The following is a 19,080-nucleotide window of genomic DNA, read 5'->3' as shown; positions in this document are numbered from 1 at the left end:
GGCACGTCCCCCGCACGCGACTTAGGGACCGCTGCTGGAGACTGCTGCGGCCACCCTGCTGCCGGGTTTCTGGAGGGCTTCCTGGAAGCAGCGTCCACACCAAGCCCTTGGAAGGCCCAGGCGACGGAGGAGCCGGTCAGGCAGGGGCCGAGGACGGTGAGAGGCCCGGCGGGAAGGAGCATGTCAGGCAGGGGCAGAGGACGGTGACAGGCCGGGCGGGAAGGAGCCGGTCAGGCGGGGGCCCAGGACAGTGACGGGCCTGGCCGGGGAGGAGTGCGTCAGGCAGGGGCAGAGGAGACGGGCTGGGTAAGGGTTAGGGTTACAGTTAGGGCACAATTCACAATCGCAAAGATGTGGAAGCGACCCGAGTGCCCATCCATCCAGGAGTGCATTAATAAAATGTGGCGCGTGGACACCACGGAGTGCCATTCGGCTGTGAGGAGCAGCGGTGAGAGGGCGCCTCTCGTGTTCTCCTGGCCAGAGCTGGAACCCGTTCCAGTAGGCCAGGTATCCCAAGAATGGACACACGAGCACCACGTGAGCGCGCTCACCGGCAAATTGGTACGAACGGATGGACACCTAAGTGGACGGAGAGGAATCACCTTCATCGGGTGGGTGTCGGGCGGGTGGGGGGAGGGGATGGGCATACACATCCATTGGGAATGGGGTGGGTGCGCACCGACTGGGGGATGGGCGCACGTGAAGCTCTGACCCGAGGGGGGAGGCTTGGAGAGGGCAACGTACCCGACCTTAACATTGGTACCCCCACGATACGCTGGAGCAACATGAGAGGTATATGAATAAGAACACAGCGGGGAGGGGGGCACGGGCAACACATGTCACCTGAATACTTGGACTCCCATCATCTGCTTGAAAAGAGAGAGAAAAGAAAATGCAATAATAGAGGTAAGGGACACTTTTTAAAAATAATGAATCCGAAGAGAAAAGTAAAAGGAAGCCTGTGGAGCAGGTCTGGGTGTGACTCCGGATCCCCCAACATCAGGTGCCACCACCAAAGATTCCTACGTGTAGCCCATAGAACCCCAAAAGCAACGGGACGAGTTCTGGTCACACACTCCCTCAAAATGACATCCTGGCCTTCTTCTGGAACTCCCTCCCCTCTCAGACTCTCAAGGTTTCCTCCAGCGTGTCGGTTCCCACAGAGCAGACCTTTGGTCTGAGACCTGACAGTCCAGATGCCACGCGTGCTGCCGCGTGGCGGCGGTGTCGCGGCTCGGGACAAGAGGAGGCCCCACGGTGCGGGCTGGGGCGCCAGGCACCGCGGCGGGCGCTGAGGGTGGGGGTCACCCCCACCCCGGGCCGCCGCCGCGCTCCCAGAAAGGGGACAGAACAAGAGGCCAAAAAAAAACAAAAACAAAAAAGAAGCAGCCTGTGGCACCCGGTATTCCCAGGCGGTCTCCCATCCAAGTACTAACGAGGCCCGACCCTGCTTAGCTTCCGAGACCAGACGAGATCGGGCGCGTTCAGGGTGGTGTGGCCGTGGACGGCGGAGGGCGCCCCTGCCCCGCTCAAGAAGCCGAGCCTCTCTGCGCTAACCCCGCCGCCTCCTCCCGCCCCACGCACGCCCCGCGCCGGGCCGGGCCTGTTGAGTTCGCCGCCGGGTCCAGCGGGCTCCGAGGGACGGGGGTGATGGGCGGGGCGGGGCGGGGGGCTGTCTCTCTACACACACACACACACACACACACACTCACACTCACTCACACTCACACAAGATGCGCCTCCACGGCTGGACTCGTCAAGGTGGAGCCCTTCCAGCCCCCCTCGTCTCCTCCCCCGGCCTCGGCCTCCTTCACCTACCCGCTGCCCACCCCCAGCGCGTCGCCACCGCTGACTGCGCACGCGCGCGCGGGGCGCTCGCCCTTTGACCCCAGCCAGGGGCCGCCCTCCCCCACAACCCCTTTCAGCTGCGCCCCCCCTCGCCCTGTTGTTGGGCGGCCGCCTATTCCCCCGGGCCAGGGCTGGGGCACAGCGCAAGGGGGAGGGGAGCCAGTGTATGGGGCGTCTCTCTCTGGGGATGTGTCCCATGGGTGGGGTGGGGTGGCGTGGTTTGTGGGGCGCTGAAGAAATCAGTCCCCTCCATCTCCTACCTCTGGAAAACGCCCAAGCCCGTGGAGAACTGCCGGCACCGCTTCGTGGGGGCCGGGACCCTCCTCTGTGTCCTCCTGTGGCCCGGTCCAAGGGGCCTGGGCCTGGCCGGGGCTGCATTGGACCCCGACCACCCTGGCGTGTGGACTCGCTAAAAGTCGGCGATTAGATATTGGATTCCAGCTTCCTTGAGGTCATTTCACTAATGAGTGCACCGGGAAGGGTTTCCTAATCCATCTGTGAGGGTGGCAACTGAAAGAGAATTTTTTTTTTTTTTTATGAGACACAGTCTCGCTTTGTTGCCTAGGCTAGAGTGAGTGCAGTGGCGTTAGCCTAGCTCACAGCAACCTCAAACTCCTGGGCTCAAGCAATCCTTCTGCCTCAGCCTCCCAAGTAGCTGGGACTACAGGCATGTGCCACCATGCCTGGCTCATTTTCCTATATATATTAGTTGGCCAATTAATTTCTTTCTATTTACAGTAGAGACCGGGTCTGGCTCTTGCTCAGGCTGGTTTCGAACTCCTGACCTCGAGCAATCCGCCCGCCTCGGCCTCCCAGAGAGCTAGGATTACAGGCTTGAGCCACCGCGCCCGGCCTGAAAGAGAATTTGAAAGCTGACAGAATAGGCGAGGAAAGGCATAGGAGATTTCCACACCCAGTAAGGAAGCCTTTCCCGAAATGGAAGAAAGAAAGGAGCAAACAGAGACACCGGTAGCCCGCCCGGATGAGAGTCTGCCCCTGAGAGAAAGCACCCTGACCAGGCTCACCCGTGGGTGGGTGGCGAGCTAGCGGCATTCAGAAGAGCGAGGCCCGCAGTCTGTGCAGAAGACACCTGCACTCGGGTGTGTGTGGCGGCACGATTCCCAAGCAGCTCCAGATGTTAAACCAAGGAGAAGCCAGGGAGTTCCCAACGCCCCAGGTGTCCTCAGCCCACGACTGGCTGCTGTGGGAATGCGAAGCCCGGCTCCTTGTCTCAGAGCGGGGTTCCCAGGAGGATCAGGCTGAAGCTGGGACTTGGCCTCAAAGTGTCCCCTCGCATGGCCACCCCCTTCCCCTTCCTGCTCCTCTACTCCTGGTGCCCCTCCATCCAGGGGCCAGACCTTAAAGAGTCACCGCAAGAGAATCCTGGTCCCAAGGGAGCCTTCTGGGGGACCGGTGCTGAGAGAGGTTGTGGGCATGGCCCGCTGGGGCTCTGCCCGACCCAGGGCTGAGAGATGCAACCTCCCAGCTCTGGGTCCCTGCAGGAAGTGTTGGCAAACACAGGGCCGGTCCTCCAAAGGCCCAGGTGCAGGGAGCCCAGGCCAAGCAGCCTGTGGAAGAAGCCACTTGCCGTGCCACCCCGGGAACACGACTGCAGGCCCCGGCCCTTCCCACCTCCTCCTCCTCCTCCTCCCACCCGCACCCCCCCCCCGACATGGCACAGGGCTCGGAGACACCTCAGACTCTTGCTACCCAAAGTGCAAAGGGCATCAGTTGCTCCTCCAAACCCCCCCGCCCAGCAGACCACGTTGTCCAGCCAGCCCCCGGGCCTCCCTGGGGTGCCCAGCACAAAAGTGCAGACACCCACCGGACCCTCAGTCTCAGTTTTCGGAGGTTTTTGCCACTCTAAGGACCCGCAGGCCAGCTGGGCCTTCGGGCAGGACAGAGAGCCCCGGGATCCCATCAGGAGGCGGTCCCCACCTCCGCGGCTCTCCCCTTGCGGGGGGGCGGCAGCCGGCAGCCGCAGGGCCTCAGGGAAGACACCAGGCTGGGCCCCCCACACGCGACTTAGGGACCGCTGCTGGAGACTGCTGCGGCCACCCTGCTGCCGGGTTTCTGGAGGGCTTCCTGGAAGCAGCGTCCACACCAAGCCCTTGGAAGGCCCAGGCGACGGAGGAGCCAGTCAGGCAGGGGCCGAGGACGGTGAGAGGCCCGGCGGGAAGGAGCATGTCAGGCAGGGGCAGAGGACGGTGACAGGCCGGGCGGGAAGGAGCCGGTCAGGCGGGGGCCCAGGACAGTGACGGGCCTGGCCGGGGAGGAGTGCGTCAGGCAGGGGCAGAGGAGACGGGCTGGGTAAGGGTTAGGGTTACAGTTAGGGCACAATTCACAATCGCAAAGATGTGGAAGCGACCCGAGTGCCCATCCATCCAGGAGTGCATTAATAAAATGTGGCGCGTGGACACCACGGAGTGCCATTCGGCTGTGAGGAGCAGCGGTGAGAGGGCGCCTCTCGTGTTCTCCTGGCCAGAGCTGGAACCCGTTCCAGTAGGCCAGGTATCCCAAGAATGGACACACGAGCACCACGTGAGCGCGCTCACCGGCAAATTGGTACGAACGGATGGACACCTAAGTGGACGGAGAGGAATCACCTTCATCGGGTGGGTGTCGGGCGGGTGGGGGGAGGGGATGGGCATACACATCCATTGGGAATGGGGTGGGTGCGCACCGACTGGGGGATGGGCGCACGTGAAGCTCTGACCCGAGGGGGGAGGCTTGGAGAGGGCAACGTACCCGACCTTAACATTGGTACCCCCACGATACGCTGGAGCAACATGAGAGGTATATGAATAAGAACACAGCGGGGAGGGGGGCACGGGCAACACATGTCACCTGAATACTTGGACTCCCATCATCTGCTTGAAAAGAGAGAGAAAAGAAAATGCAATAATAGAGGTAAGGGACACTTTTTAAAAATAATGAATCCGAAGAGAAAAGTAAAAGGAAGCCTGTGGAGCAGGTCTGGGTGTGACTCCGGATCCCCCAACATCAGGTGCCACCACCAAAGATTCCTACGTGTAGCCCATAGAACCCCAAAAGCAACGGGACGAGTTCTGGTCACACACTCCCTCAAAATGACATCCTGGCCTTCTTCTGGAACTCCCTCCCCTCTCAGACTCTCAAGGTTTCCTCCAGCGTGTCGGTTCCCACAGAGCAGACCTTTGGTCTGAGACCTGACAGTCCAGATGCCACGCGTGCTGCCGCGTGGCGGCGGTGTCGCGGCTCGGGACAAGAGGAGGCCCCACGGTGCGGGCTGGGGCGCCAGGCACCGCGGCGGGCGCTGAGGGTGGGGGTCACCCCCACCCCGGGCCGCCGCCGCGCTCCCAGAAAGGGGACAGAACAAGAGGCCAAAAAAAAACAAAAACAAAAAAGAAGCAGCCTGTGGCACCCGGTATTCCCAGGCGGTCTCCCATCCAAGTACTAACGAGGCCCGACCCTGCTTAGCTTCCGAGACCAGACGAGATCGGGCGCGTTCAGGGTGGTGTGGCCGTGGACGGCGGAGGGCGCCCCTGCCCCGCTCAAGAAGCCGAGCCTCTCTGCGCTAACCCCGCCGCCTCCTCCCGCCCCACGCACGCCCCGCGCCGGGCCGGGCCTGTTGAGTTCGCCGCCGGGTCCAGCGGGCTCCGAGGGACGGGGGTGATGGGCGGGGCGGGGCGGGGGGCTGTCTCTCTACACACACACACACACACACACACTCACACTCACTCACACTCACACAAGATGCGCCTCCACGGCTGGACTCGTCAAGGTGGAGCCCTTCCAGCCCCCCTCGTCTCCTCCCCCGGCCTCGGCCTCCTTCACCTACCCGCTGCCCACCCCCAGCGCGTCGCCACCGCTGACTGCGCACGCGCGCGCGCGGGGCGCTCGCCCTTTGACCCCAGCCAGGGGCCGCCCTCCCCCACAACCCCTTTCAGCTGCGCCCCCCCTCGCCCTGTTGTTGGGCGGCCGCCTATTCCCCCGGGCCAGGGCTGGGGCACAGCGCAAGGGGGAGGGGAGCCAGTGTATGGGGCGTCTCTCTCTGGGGATGTGTCCCATGGGTGGGGTGGGGTGGCGTGGTTTGTGGGGCGCTGAAGAAATCAGTCCCCTCCATCTCCTACCTCTGGAAAACGCCCAAGCCCGTGGAGAACTGCCGGCACCGCTTCGTGGGGGCCGGGACCCTCCTCTGTGTCCTCCTGTGGCCCGGTCCAAGGGGCCTGGGCCTGGCCGGGGCTGCATTGGACCCCGACCACCCTGGCGTGTGGACTCGCTAAAAGTCGGCGATTAGATATTGGATTCCAGCTTCCTTGAGGTCATTTCACTAATGAGTGCACCGGGAAGGGTTTCCTAATCCATCTGTGAGGGTGGCAACTGAAAGAGAATTTTTTTTTTTTTTTTTATGAGACACAGTCTCGCTTTGTTGCCTAGGCTAGAGTGAGTGCAGTGGCGTTAGCCTAGCTCACAGCAACCTCAAACTCCTGGGCTCAAGCAATCCTTCTGCCTCAGCCTCCCAAGTAGCTGGGACTACAGGCATGCGCCACCATGCCTGGCTCATTTTCCTATATATATTAGTTGGCCAATTAATTTCTTTCTATTTACAGTAGAGACCGGGTCTGGCTCTTGCTCAGGCTGGTTTCGAACTCCTGACCTCGAGCAATCCGCCCGCCTCGGCCTCCCAGAGAGCTAGGATTACAGGCTTGAGCCACCGCGCCCGGCCTGAAAGAGAATTTGAAAGCTGACAGAATAGGCGAGGAAAGGCATAGGAGATTTCCACACCCAGTAAGGAAGCCTTTCCCGAAATGGAAGAAAGAAAGGAGCAAACAGAGACACCGGTAGCCCGCCCGGATGAGAGTCTGCCCCTGAGAGAAAGCACCCTGACCAGGCTCACCCGTGGGTGGGTGGCGAGCTAGCGGCATTCAGAAGAGCGAGGCCCGCAGTCTGTGCAGAAGACACCTGCACTCGGGTGTGTGTGGCGGCACGATTCCCAAGCAGCTCCAGATGTTAAACCAAGGAGAAGCCAGGGAGTTCCCAACGCCCCAGGTGTCCTCAGCCCACGACTGGCTGCTGTGGGAATGCGAAGCCCGGCTCCTTGTCTCAGAGCGGGGTTCCCAGGAGGATCAGGCTGAAGCTGGGACTTGGCCTCAAAGTGTCCCCTCGCATGGCCACCCCCTTCCCCTTCCTGCTCCTCTACTCCTGGTGCCCCTCCATCCAGGGGCCAGACCTTAAAGAGTCACCGCAAGAGAATCCTGGTCCCAAGGGAGCCTTCTGGGGGACCGGTGCTGAGAGAGGTTGTGGGCATGGCCCGCTGGGGCTCTGCCCGACCCAGGGCTGAGAGATGCAACCTCCCAGCTCTGGGTCCCTGCAGGAAGTGTTGGCAAACACAGGGCCGGTCCTCCAAAGGCCCAGGTGCAGGGAGCCCAGGCCAAGCAGCCTGTGGAAGAAGCCACTTGCCGTGCCACCCCGGGAACACGACTGCAGGCCCCGGCCCTTCCCACCTCCTCCTCCTCCTCCTCCCACCCGCACCCCCCCGCACCCGACATGGCACAGGGCTCGGAGACACCTCAGACTCTTGCTACCCAAAGTGCAAAGGGCATCAGTTGCTCCTCCAAACCCCCCCGCCCAGCAGACCACGTTGTCCAGCCAGCCCCCGGGCCTCCCTGGGGTGCCCAGCACAAAAGTGCAGACACCCACCGGACCCTCAGTCTCAGTTTTCGGAGGTTTTTGCCACTCTAAGGACCCGCAGGCCAGCTGGGCCTTCGGGCAGGACAGAGAGCCCCGGGATCCCATCAGGAGGCGGTCCCCACCTCCGCGGCTCTCCCCTTGCGGGGGGGCGGCAGCCGGCGGCCGCAGGGCCTCAGGGAAGACACCAGGCTGGGCCCCCCCGCGGCACAGCCGGGGCACGTCCCCCGCACGCGACTTAGGGACCGCTGCTGGAGACTGCTGCGGCCACCCTGCTGCCGGGTTTCTGGAGGGCTTCCTGGAAGCAGCGTCCACACCAAGCCCTTGGAAGGCCCAGGCGACGGAGGAGCCGGTCAGGCAGGGGCCGAGGACGGTGAGAGGCCCGGCGGGAAGGAGCATGTCAGGCAGGGGCAGAGGACGGTGACAGGCCGGGCGGGAAGGAGCCGGTCAGGCGGGGGCCCAGGACAGTGACGGGCCTGGCCGGGGAGGAGTGCGTCAGGCAGGGGCAGAGGAGACGGGCTGGGTAAGGGTTAGGGTTACAGTTAGGGCACAATTCACAATCGCAAAGATGTGGAAGCGACCCGAGTGCCCATCCATCCAGGAGTGCATTAATAAAATGTGGCGCGTGGACACCACGGAGTGCCATTCGGCTGTGAGGAGCAGCGGTGAGAGGGCGCCTCTCGTGTTCTCCTGGCCAGAGCTGGAACCCGTTCCAGTAGGCCAGGTATCCCAAGAACGGACACACGAGCACCACGTGAGCGCGCTCACCGGCAAATTGGTACGAACGGATGGACACCTAAGTGGACGGAGAGGAATCACCTTCATCGGGTGGGTGTCGGGCGGGTGGGGGGAGGGGATGGGCATACACATCCATTGGGAATGGGGTGGGTGCGCACCGACTGGGGGATGGGCGCACGTGAAGCTCTGACCCGAGGGGGGGAGGCTTGGAGAGGGCAACGTACCCGACCTTAACATTGGTACCCCCACGATACGCTGGAGCAACATGAGAGGTATATGAATAAGAACACAGCGGGGAGGGGGGCACGGGCAACACATGTCACCTGAATACTTGGACTCCCATCATCTGCTTGAAAAGAGAGAGAAAAGAAAATGCAATAATAGAGGTAAGGGACACTTTTTAAAAATAATGAATCCGAAGAGAAAAGTAAAAGGAAGCCTGTGGAGCAGGTCTGGGTGTGACTCCGGATCCCCCAACATCAGGTGCCACCACCAAAGATTCCTACGTGTAGCCCATAGAACCCCAAAAGCAACGGGACGAGTTCTGGTCACACACTCCCTCAAAATGACATCCTGGCCTTCTTCTGGAACTCCCTCCCCTCTCAGACTCTCAAGGTTTCCTCCAGCGTGTCGGTTCCCACAGAGCAGACCTTTGGTCTGAGACCTGACAGTCCAGATGCCACGCGTGCTGCCGCGTGGCGGCGGTGTCGCGGCTCGGGACAAGAGGAGGCCCCACGGTGCGGGCTGGGGCGCCAGGCACCGCGGCGGGCGCTGAGGGTGGGGGTCACCCCCACCCCGGGCCGCCGCCGCGCTCCCAGAAAGGGGACAGAACAAGAGGCCAAAAAAAAACAAAAACAAAAAAGAAGCAGCCTGTGGCACCCGGTATTCCCAGGCGGTCTCCCATCCACGTACTAACGAGGCCCGACCCTGCTTAGCTTCCGAGACCAGACGAGATCGGGCGCGTTCAGGGTGGTGTGGCCGTGGACGGCGGAGGGCGCCCCTGCCCCGCTCAAGAAGCCGAGCCTCTCTGCGCTAACCCCGCCGCCTCCTCCCGCCCCACGCACGCCCCGCGCCGGGCCGGGCCTGTTGAGTTCGCCGCCGGGTCCAGCGGGCTCCGAGGGACGGGGGTGATGGTCGGGGCGGGGCGGGGGGCTGTCTCTCTACACACACACACACACACACACACTCACACTCACTCACACTCACACAAGATGCGCCTCCACGGCTGGACTCGTCAAGGTGGAGCCCTTCCAGCCCCCCTCGTCTCCTCCCCCGGCCTCGGCCTCCTTCACCTACCCGCTGCCCACCCCCAGCGCGTCGCCACCGCTGACTGCGCACGCGCGCGCGGGGCGCTCGCCCTTTGACCCCAGCCAGGGGCCGCCCTCCCCCACAACCCCTTTCAGCTGCGCCCCCCCTCGCCCTGTTGTTGGGCGGCCGCCTATTCCCCCGGGCCAGGGCTGGGGCACAGCGCAAGGGGGAGGGGAGCCAGTGTATGGGGCGTCTCTCTCTGGGGATGTGTCCCATGGGTGGGGTGGGGTGGCGTGGTTTGTGGGGCGCTGAAGAAATCAGTCCCCTCCATCTCCTACCTCTGGAAAACGCCCAAGCCCGTGGAGAACTGCCGGCACCGCTTCGTGGGGGCCGGGACCCTCCTCTGTGTCCTCCTGTGGCCCGGTCCAAGGGGCCTGGGCCTGGCCGGGGCTGCATTGGACCCCGACCACCCTGGCGTGTGGACTCGCTAAAAGTCGGCGATTAGATATTGGATTCCAGCTTCCTTGAGGTCATTTCACTAATGAGTGCACCGGGAAGGGTTTCCTAATCCATCTGTGAGGGTGGCAACTGAAAGAGAATTTTTTTTTTTTTTTATGAGACACAGTCTCGCTTTGTTGCCTAGGCTAGAGTGAGTGCAGTGGCGTTAGCCTAGCTCACAGCAACCTCAAACTCCTGGGCTCAAGCAATCCTTCTGCCTCAGCCTCCCAAGTAGCTGGGACTACAGGCATGCGCCACCATGCCTGGCTCATTTTCCTATATATATTAGTTGGCCAATTAATTTCTTTCTATTTACAGTAGAGACCGGGTCTGGCTCTTGCTCAGGCTGGTTTCGAACTCCTGACCTCGAGCAATCCGCCCGCCTCGGCCTCCCAGAGAGCTAGGATTACAGGCTTGAGCCACCGCGCCCGGCCTGAAAGAGAATTTGAAAGCTGACAGAATAGGCGAGGAAAGGCATAGGAGATTTCCACACCCAGTAAGGAAGCCTTTCCCGAAATGGAAGAAAGAAAGGAGCAAACAGAGACACCGGTAGCCCGCCCGGATGAGAGTCTGCCCCTGAGAGAAAGCACCCTGACCAGGCTCACCCGTGGGTGGGTGGCGAGCTAGCGGCATTCAGAAGAGCGAGGCCCGCAGTCTGTGCAGAAGACACCTGCACTCGGGTGTGTGTGGCGGCACGATTCCCAAGCAGCGCCAGATGTTAAACCAAGGAGAAGCCAGGGAGTTCCCAACGCCCCAGGTGTCCTCAGCCCACGACTGGCTGCTGTGGGAATGCGAAGCCCGGCTCCTTGTCTCAGAGCGGGGTTCCCAGGAGGATCAGGCTGAAGCTGGGACTTGGCCTCAAAGTGTCCCCTCGCATGGCCACCCCCTTCCCCTTCCTGCTCCTCTACTCCTGGTGCCCCTCCATCCAGGGGCCAGACCTTAAAGAGTCACCGCAAGAGAATCCTGGTCCCAAGGGAGCCTTCTGGGGGACCGGTGCTGAGAGAGGTTGTGGGCATGGCCCGCTGGGGCTCTGCCCGACCCAGGGCTGAGAGATGCAACCTCCCAGCTCTGGGTCCCTGCAGGAAGTGTTGGCAAACACAGGGCCGGTCCTCCAAAGGCCCAGGTGCAGGGAGCCCAGGCCAAGCAGCCTGTGGAAGAAGCCACTTGCCGTGCCACCCCGGGAACACGACTGCAGGCCCCGGCCCTTCCCACCTCCTCCTCCTCCTCCTCCCACCCGCACCCCCCCGCACCCGACATGGCACAGGGCTCGGAGACACCTCAGACTCTTGCTACCCAAAGTGCAAAGGGCATCAGTTGCTCCTCCAAACCCCCCCGCCCAGCAGACCACGTTGTCCAGCCAGCCCCCGGGCCTCCCTGGGGTGCCCAGCACAAAAGTGCAGACACCCACCGGACCCTCAGTCTCAGTTTTCGGAGGTTTTTGCCACTCTAAGGACCCGCAGGCCAGCTGGGCCTTCGGGCAGGACAGAGAGCCCCGGGATCCCATCAGGAGGCGGTCCCCACCTCCGCGGCTCTCCCCTTGCGGGGGGGCGGCAGCCGGCGGCCGCAGGGCCTCAGGGAAGACACCAGGCTGGGCCCCCCCGCGGCACAGCCGGGGCACGTCCCCCGCACGCGACTTAGGGACCGCTGCTGGAGACTGCTGCGGCCACCCTGCTGCCGGGTTTCTGGAGGGCTTCCTGGAAGCAGCGTCCACACCAAGCCCTTGGAAGGCCCAGGCGACGGAGGAGCCGGTCAGGCAGGGGCCGAGGACGGTGAGAGGCCCGGCGGGAAGGAGCATGTCAGGCAGGGGCAGAGGACGGTGACAGGCCGGGCGGGAAGGAGCCGGTCAGGCGGGGGCCCAGGACAGTGACGGGCCTGGCCGGGGAGGAGTGCGTCAGGCAGGGGCAGAGGAGACGGGCTGGGTAAGGGTTAGGGTTACAGTTAGGGCACAATTCACAATCGCAAAGATGTGGAAGCGACCCGAGTGCCCATCCATCCAGGAGTGCATTAATAAAATGTGGCGCGTGGACACCACGGAGTGCCATTCGGCTGTGAGGAGCAGCGGTGAGAGGGCGCCTCTCGTGTTCTCCTGGCCAGAGCTGGAACCCGTTCCAGTAGGCCAGGTATCCCAAGAACGGACACACGAGCACCACGTGAGCGCGCTCACCGGCAAATTGGTACGAACGGATGGACACCTAAGTGGACGGAGAGGAATCACCTTCATCGGGTGGGTGTCGGGCGGGTGGGGGGAGGGGATGGGCATACACATCCATTGGGAATGGGGTGGGTGCGCACCGACTGGGGGATGGGCGCACGTGAAGCTCTGACCCGAGGGGGGAGGCTTGGAGAGGGCAACGTACCCGACCTTAACATTGGTACCCCCACGATACGCTGGAGCAACATGAGAGGTATATGAATAAGAACACAGCGGGGAGGGGGGCACGGGCAACACATGTCACCTGAATACTTGGACTCCCATCATCTGCTTGAAAAGAGAGAGAAAAGAAAATGCAATAATAGAGGTAAGGGACACTTTTTAAAAATAATGAATCCGAAGAGAAAAGTAAAAGGAAGCCTGTGGAGCAGGTCTGGGTGTGACTCCGGATCCCCCAACATCAGGTGCCACCACCAAAGATTCCTACGTGTAGCCCATAGAACCCCAAAAGCAACGGGACGAGTTCTGGTCACACACTCCCTCAAAATGACATCCTGGCCTTCTTCTGGAACTCCCTCCCCTCTCAGACTCTCAAGGTTTCCTCCAGCGTGTCGGTTCCCACAGAGCAGACCTTTGGTCTGAGACCTGACAGTCCAGATGCCACGCGTGCTGCCGCGTGGCGGCGGTGTCGCGGCTCGGGACAAGAGGAGGCCCCACGGTGCGGGCTGGGGCGCCAGGCACCGCGGCGGGCGCTGAGGGTGGGGGTCACCCCCACCCCGGGCCGCCGCCGCGCTCCCAGAAAGGGGACAGAACAAGAGGCCAAAAAAAAACAAAAACAAAAAAGAAGCAGCCTGTGGCACCCGGTATTCCCAGGCGGTCTCCCATCCAAGTACTAACGAGGCCCGACCCTGCTTAGCTTCCGAGACCAGACGAGATCGGGCGCGTTCAGGGTGGTGTGGCCGTGGACGGCGGAGGGCGCCCCTGCCCCGCTCAAGAAGCCGAGCCTCTCTGCGCTAACCCCGCCGCCTCCTCCCGCCCCACGCACGCCCCGCGCCGGGCCGGGCCTGTTGAGTTCGCCGCCGGGTCCAGCGGGCTCCGAGGGACGGGGGTGATGGGCGGGGCGGGGCGGGGGGCTGTCTCTCTACACACACACACACACACACACACACTCACACTCACTCACACTCACACAAGATGCGCCTCCACGGCTGGACTCGTCAAGGTGGAGCCCTTCCAGCCCCCCTCGTCTCCTCCCCCGGCCTCGGCCTCCTTCACCTACCCGCTGCCCACCCCCAGCGCGTCGCCACCGCTGACTGCGCACGCGCGCGCGGGGCGCTCGCCCTTTGACCCCAGCCAGGGGCCGCCCTCCCCCACAACCCCTTTCAGCTGCGCCCCCCCTCGCCCTGTTGTTGGGCGGCCGCCTATTCCCCCGGGCCAGGGCTGGGGCACAGCGCAAGGGGGAGGGGAGCCAGTGTATGGGGCGTCTCTCTCTGGGGATGTGTCCCATGGGTGGGGTGGGGTGGCGTGGTTTGTGGGGCGCTGAAGAAATCAGTCCCCTCCATCTCCTACCTCTGGAAAACGCCCAAGCCCGTGGAGAACTGCCGGCACCGCTTCGTGGGGGCCGGGACCCTCCTCTGTGTCCTCCTGTGGCCCGGTCCAAGGGGCCTGGGCCTGGCCGGGGCTGCATTGGACCCCGACCACCCTGGCGTGTGGACTCGCTAAAAGTCGGCGATTAGATATTGGATTCCAGCTTCCTTGAGGTCATTTCACTAATGAGTGCACCGGGAAGGGTTTCCTAATCCATCTGTGAGGGTGGCAACTGAAAGAGAATTTTTTTTTTTTTTTTTATGAGACACAGTCTCGCTTTGTTGCCTAGGCTAGAGTGAGTGCAGTGGCGTTAGCCTAGCTCACAGCAACCTCAAACTCCTGGGCTCAAGCAATCCTTCTGCCTCAGCCTCCCAAGTAGCTGGGACTACAGGCATGCGCCACCATGCCTGGCTCATTTTCCTATATATATTAGTTGGCCAATTAATTTCTTTCTATTTACAGTAGAGACCGGGTCTGGCTCTTGCTCAGGCTGGTTTCGAACTCCTGACCTCGAGCAATCCGCCCGCCTCGGCCTCCCAGAGAGCTAGGATTACAGGCTTGAGCCACCGCGCCCGGCCTGAAAGAGAATTTGAAAGCTGACAGAATAGGCGAGGAAAGGCATAGGAGATTTCCACACCCAGTAAGGAAGCCTTTCCCGAAATGGAAGAAAGAAAGGAGCAAACAGAGACACCGGTAGCCCGCCCGGATGAGAGTCTGCCCCTGAGAGAAAGCACCCTGACCAGGCTCACCCGTGGGTGGGTGGCGAGCTAGCGGCATTCAGAAGAGCGAGGCCCGCAGTCTGTGCAGAAGACACCTGCACTCGGGTGTGTGTGGCGGCACGATTCCCAAGCAGCGCCAGATGTTAAACCAAGGAGAAGCCAGGGAGTTCCCAACGCCCCAGGTGTCCTCAGCCCACGACTGGCTGCTGTGGGAATGCGAAGCCCGGCTCCTTGTCTCAGAGCGGGGTTCCCAGGAGGATCAGGCTGAAGCTGGGACTTGGCCTCAAAGTGTCCCCTCGCATGGCCACCCCCTTCCCCTTCCTGCTCCTCTACTCCTGGTGCCCCTCCATCCAGGGGCCAGACCTTAAAGAGTCACCGCAAGAGAATCCTGGTCCCAAGGGAGCCTTCTGGGGGACCGGTGCTGAGAGAGGTTGTGGGCATGGCCCGCTGGGGCTCTGCCCGACCCAGGGCTGAGAGATGCAACCTCCCAGCTCTGGGTCCCTGCAGGAAGTGTTGGCAAACACAGGGCCGGTCCTCCAAAGGCCCAGGTGCAGGGAGCCCAGGCCAAGCAGCCTGTGGAAGAAGCCACTTGCCGTGCCACCCCGGGAACACGACTGCAGGCCCCGGCCCTTCCCACCTCCTCCTCCTCCTCCTCCCACCCGCACCCCCCCCCCGACATGGCACAGGGCTCGGAGACACCTCAGACTCTTGCTACCCAAAGTGCAAAGGGCATCAGTTGCTCCTCCAAACCCCCCCGCCCAGCAGACCACGTTGTCCAGCCAGCCCCCGGGCCTCCCTGGGGTGCCCAGCACAAAAGTGCAGACACCCACCGGACCCTCAGTCTCAGTTTTCGGAGGTTTTTGCCACTCTAAGGACCCGCAGGCCAGCTGGGCCTTCGGGCAGGACAGAGAGCCCCGGGATCCCATCAGGAGGCGGTCCCCACCTCCGCGGCTCTCCCCTTGCGGGGGGGCGGCAGCCGGCGGCCGCAGGGCCTCAGGGAAGACACCAGGCTGGGCCCCCCCGCGGCACAGCCGGGGCACGTCCCCCGCACGCGACTTAGGGACCGCTGCTGGAGACTGCTGCGGCCACCCTGCTGCCGGGTTTCTGGAGGGCTTCCTGGAAGCAGCGTCCACACCAAGCCCTTGGAAGGCCCAGGCGACGGAGGAGCCGGTCAGGCAGGGGCCGAGGACGGTGAGAGGCCCGGCGGGAAGGAGCATGTCAGGCAGGGGCAGAGGACGGTGACAGGCCGGGCGGGAAGGAGCCGGTCAGGCGGGGGCCCAGGACAGTGACGGGCCTGGCCGGGGAGGAGTGCGTCAGGCAGGGGCAGAGGAGACGGGCTGGGTAAGGGTTAGGGTTACAGTTAGGGCACAATTCACAATCGCAAAGATGTGGAAGCGACCCGAGTGCCCATCCATCCAGGAGTGCATTAATAAAATGTGGCGCGTGGACACCACGGAGTGCCATTCGGCTGTGAGGAGCAGCGGTGAGAGGGCGCCTCTCGTGTTCTCCTGGCCAGAGCTGGAACCCGTTCCAGTAGGCCAGGTATCCCAAGAACGGACACACGAGCACCACGTGAGCGCGCTCACCGGCAAATTGGTACGAACGGATGGACACCTAAGTGGACGGAGAGGAATCACCTTCATCGGGTGGGTGTCGGGCGGGTGGGGGGAGGGGATGGGCATACACATCCATTGGGAATGGGGTGGGTGCGCACCGACTGGGGGATGGGCGCACGTGAAGCTCTGACCCGAGGGGGGAGGCTTGGAGAGGGCAACGTACCCGACCTTAACATTGGTACCCCCACGATACGCTGGAGCAACATGAGAGGTATATGAATAAGAACACAGCGGGGAGGGGGGCACGGGCAACACATGTCACCTGAATACTTGGACTCCCATCATCTGCTTGAAAAGAGAGAGAAAAGAAAATGCAATAATAGAGGTAAGGGACACTTTTTAAAAATAATGAATCCGAAGAGAAAAGTAAAAGGAAGCCTGTGGAGCAGGTCTGGGTGTGACTCCGGATCCCCCAACATCAGGTGCCACCACCAAAGATTCCTACGTGTAGCCCATAGAACCCCAAAAGCAACGGGACGAGTTCTGGTCACACACTCCCTCAAAATGACATCCTGGCCTTCTTCTGGAACTCCCTCCCCTCTCAGACTCTCAAGGTTTCCTCCAGCGTGTCGGTTCCCACAGAGCAGACCTTTGGTCTGAGACCTGACAGTCCAGATGCCACGCGTGCTGCCGCGTGGCGGCGGTGTCGCGGCTCGGGACAAGAGGAGGCCCCACGGTGCGGGCTGGGGCGCCAGGCACCGCGGCGGGCGCTGAGGGTGGGGGTCACCCCCACCCCGGGCCGCCGCCGCGCTCCCAGAAAGGGGACAGAACAAGAGGCCAAAAAAAAACAAAAACAAAAAAGAAGCAGCCTGTGGCACCCGGTATTCCCAGGCGGTCTCCCATCCAAGTACTAACGAGGCCCGACCCTGCTTAGCTTCCGAGACCAGACGAGATCGGGCGCGTTCAGGGTGGTGTGGCCGTGGACGGCGGAGGGCGCCCCTGCCCCGCTCAAGAAGCCGAGCCTCTCTGCGCTAACCCCGCCGCCTCCTCCCGCCCCACGCACGCCCCGCGCCGGGCCGGGCCTGTTGAGTTCGCCGCCGGGTCCAGCGGGCTCCGAGGGACGGGGGTGATGGGCGGGGCGGGGCGGGGGGCTGTCTCTCTACACACACACACACACACACTCACACTCACTCACACTCACACAAGATGCGCCTCCACGGCTGGACTCGTCAAGGTGGAGCCCTTCCAGCCCCCCTCGTCTCCTCCCCCGGCCTCGGCCTCCTTCACCTACCCGCTGCCCACCCCCAGCGCGTCGCCACCGCTGACTGCGCACGCGCGCGCGGGGCGCTCGCCCTTTGACCCCAGCCAGGGGCCGCCCTCCCCCACAACCCCTTTCAGCTGCGCCCCCCCTCGCCCTGTTGTTGGGCGGCCGCCTATTCCCCCGGGCCAGGGCTGGGGCACAGCGCAAGGGGGAGGGGAGCCAGTGTATGGGGCGTCTCTCTCTGGGGATGTGTCCCATGGGTGGGGTGGGGTGGCGTGGTTTGTGGGGCGCTGAAGAAATCAGTCCCCTCCATCTCCTACCTCTGGAAAACGCCCAAGCCCGTGGAGAACTGCCGGCACCGCTTCGTGGGGGCCGGGACCCTCCTCTGTGTCCTCCTGTGGCCCGGTCCAAGGGGCCTGGGCCTGGCCGGGGCTGCATTGGACCCCGACCACCCTGGCGTGTGGACTCGCTAAAAGTCGGCGATTAGATATTGGATTCCAGCTTCCTTGAGGTCATTTCACTAATGAGTGCACCGGGAAGGGTTTCCTAATCCATCTGTGAGGGTGGCAACTGAAAGAGAATTTTTTTTTTTTTTTTATGAGACACAGTCTCGCTTTGTTGCCTAGGCTAGAGTGAGTGCAGTGGCGTTAGCCTAGCTCACAGCAACCTCAAACTCCTGGGCTCAAGCAATCCTTCTGCCTCAGCCTCCCAAGTAGCTGGGACTACAGGCATGCGCCACCATGCCTGGCTCATTTTCCTATATATATTAGTTGGCCAATTAATTTCTTTCTATTTACAGTAGAGACCGGGTCTGGCTCTTGCTCAGGCTGGTTTCGAACTCCTGACCTCGAGCAATCCGCCCGCCTCGGCCTCCCAGAGAGCTAGGATTACAGGCTTGAGCCACCGCGCCCGGCCTGAAAGAGAATTTGAAAGCTGACAGAATAGGCGAGGAAAGGCATAGGAGATTTCCACACCCAGTAAGGAAGCCTTTCCCGAAATGGAAGAAAGAAAGGAGCAAACAGAGACACCGGTAGCCCGCCCGGATGAGAGTCTGCCCCTGAGAGAAAGCACCCTGACCAGGCTCACCCGTGGGTGGGTGGCGAGCTAGCGGCATTCAGAAGAGCGAGGCCCGCAGTCTGTGCAGAAGACACCTGCACTCGGGTGTGTGTGGCGGCACGATTCCCAAGCAGCTCCAGATGTTAAACCAAGGAGAAGCCAGGGAGTTCCCAACGCCCCAGGTGTCCTCAGCCCACGACTGGCTGCTGTGGGAATGCGAAGCCCGGCTCCTTGTCTCAGAGCGGGGTTCCCAGGAGGATCAGGCTGAAGCTGGGACTTGGCCTCAAAGTGTCCCCTCGCATGGCCACCCCCTTCCCCTTCCTGCTCCTCTACTCCTGGTGCCCCTCCATCCAGGGGCCAGACCTTAAAGAGTCACCGCAAGAGAATCCTGGTCCCAAGGGAGCCTTCTGGGGGACCGGTGCTGAGAGAGGTTGTGGGCATGGCCCGCTGGGGCTCTGCCCGACCCAGGGCTGAGAGATGCAACCTCCCAGCTCTGGGTCCCTGCAGGAAGTGTTGGCAAACACAGGGCCGGTCCTCCAAAGGCCCAGGTGCAGGGAGCCCAGGCCAAGCAGCCTGTGGAAGAAGCCACTTGCCGTGCCACCCCGGGAACACGACTGCAGGCCCCGGCCCTTCCCACCTCCTCCTCCTCCTCCTCCCACCCGCACCCCCCCCCCCGACATGGCACAGGGCTCGGAGACACCTCAGACTCTTGCTACCCAAAGTGCAAAGGGCATCAGTTGCTCCTCC

At 62.6% G+C, this 19,080-nt stretch overlaps 5 pseudogenes; all 5 read right to left on the bottom strand.

The window, feature by feature from the left end:
• Positions 1–1,387: 1,387 nt before the first annotated feature.
• On the bottom strand, positions 1,388–1,506 carry LOC142875893 (uncharacterized; annotated as a pseudogene).
• Positions 1,507–5,239: 3,733 nt separating this feature from the next.
• LOC142875892 (uncharacterized) lies at positions 5,240–5,358 on the bottom strand (annotated as a pseudogene).
• Positions 5,359–9,123: 3,765 nt separating this feature from the next.
• LOC142876278 (uncharacterized) lies at positions 9,124–9,242 on the bottom strand (annotated as a pseudogene).
• A 3,760-nt stretch (positions 9,243–13,002) lies between these two features.
• Positions 13,003–13,121, bottom strand: LOC142875891 (uncharacterized; annotated as a pseudogene).
• A 3,761-nt stretch (positions 13,122–16,882) lies between these two features.
• LOC142875889 (uncharacterized) lies at positions 16,883–17,001 on the bottom strand (annotated as a pseudogene).
• Positions 17,002–19,080: the final 2,079 nt, after the last annotated feature.

The sequence above is a fragment of the Microcebus murinus genome, chromosome 14, assembly GCF_040939455.1.
Source record: "Microcebus murinus isolate Inina chromosome 14, M.murinus_Inina_mat1.0, whole genome shotgun sequence".
Taxonomy (NCBI): domain Eukaryota; kingdom Metazoa; phylum Chordata; class Mammalia; order Primates; family Cheirogaleidae; genus Microcebus; species Microcebus murinus.
The sequence above is the reverse complement of the archived record's forward strand: the minus strand, read 5'-3'. Positions and strand labels throughout refer to the sequence as shown.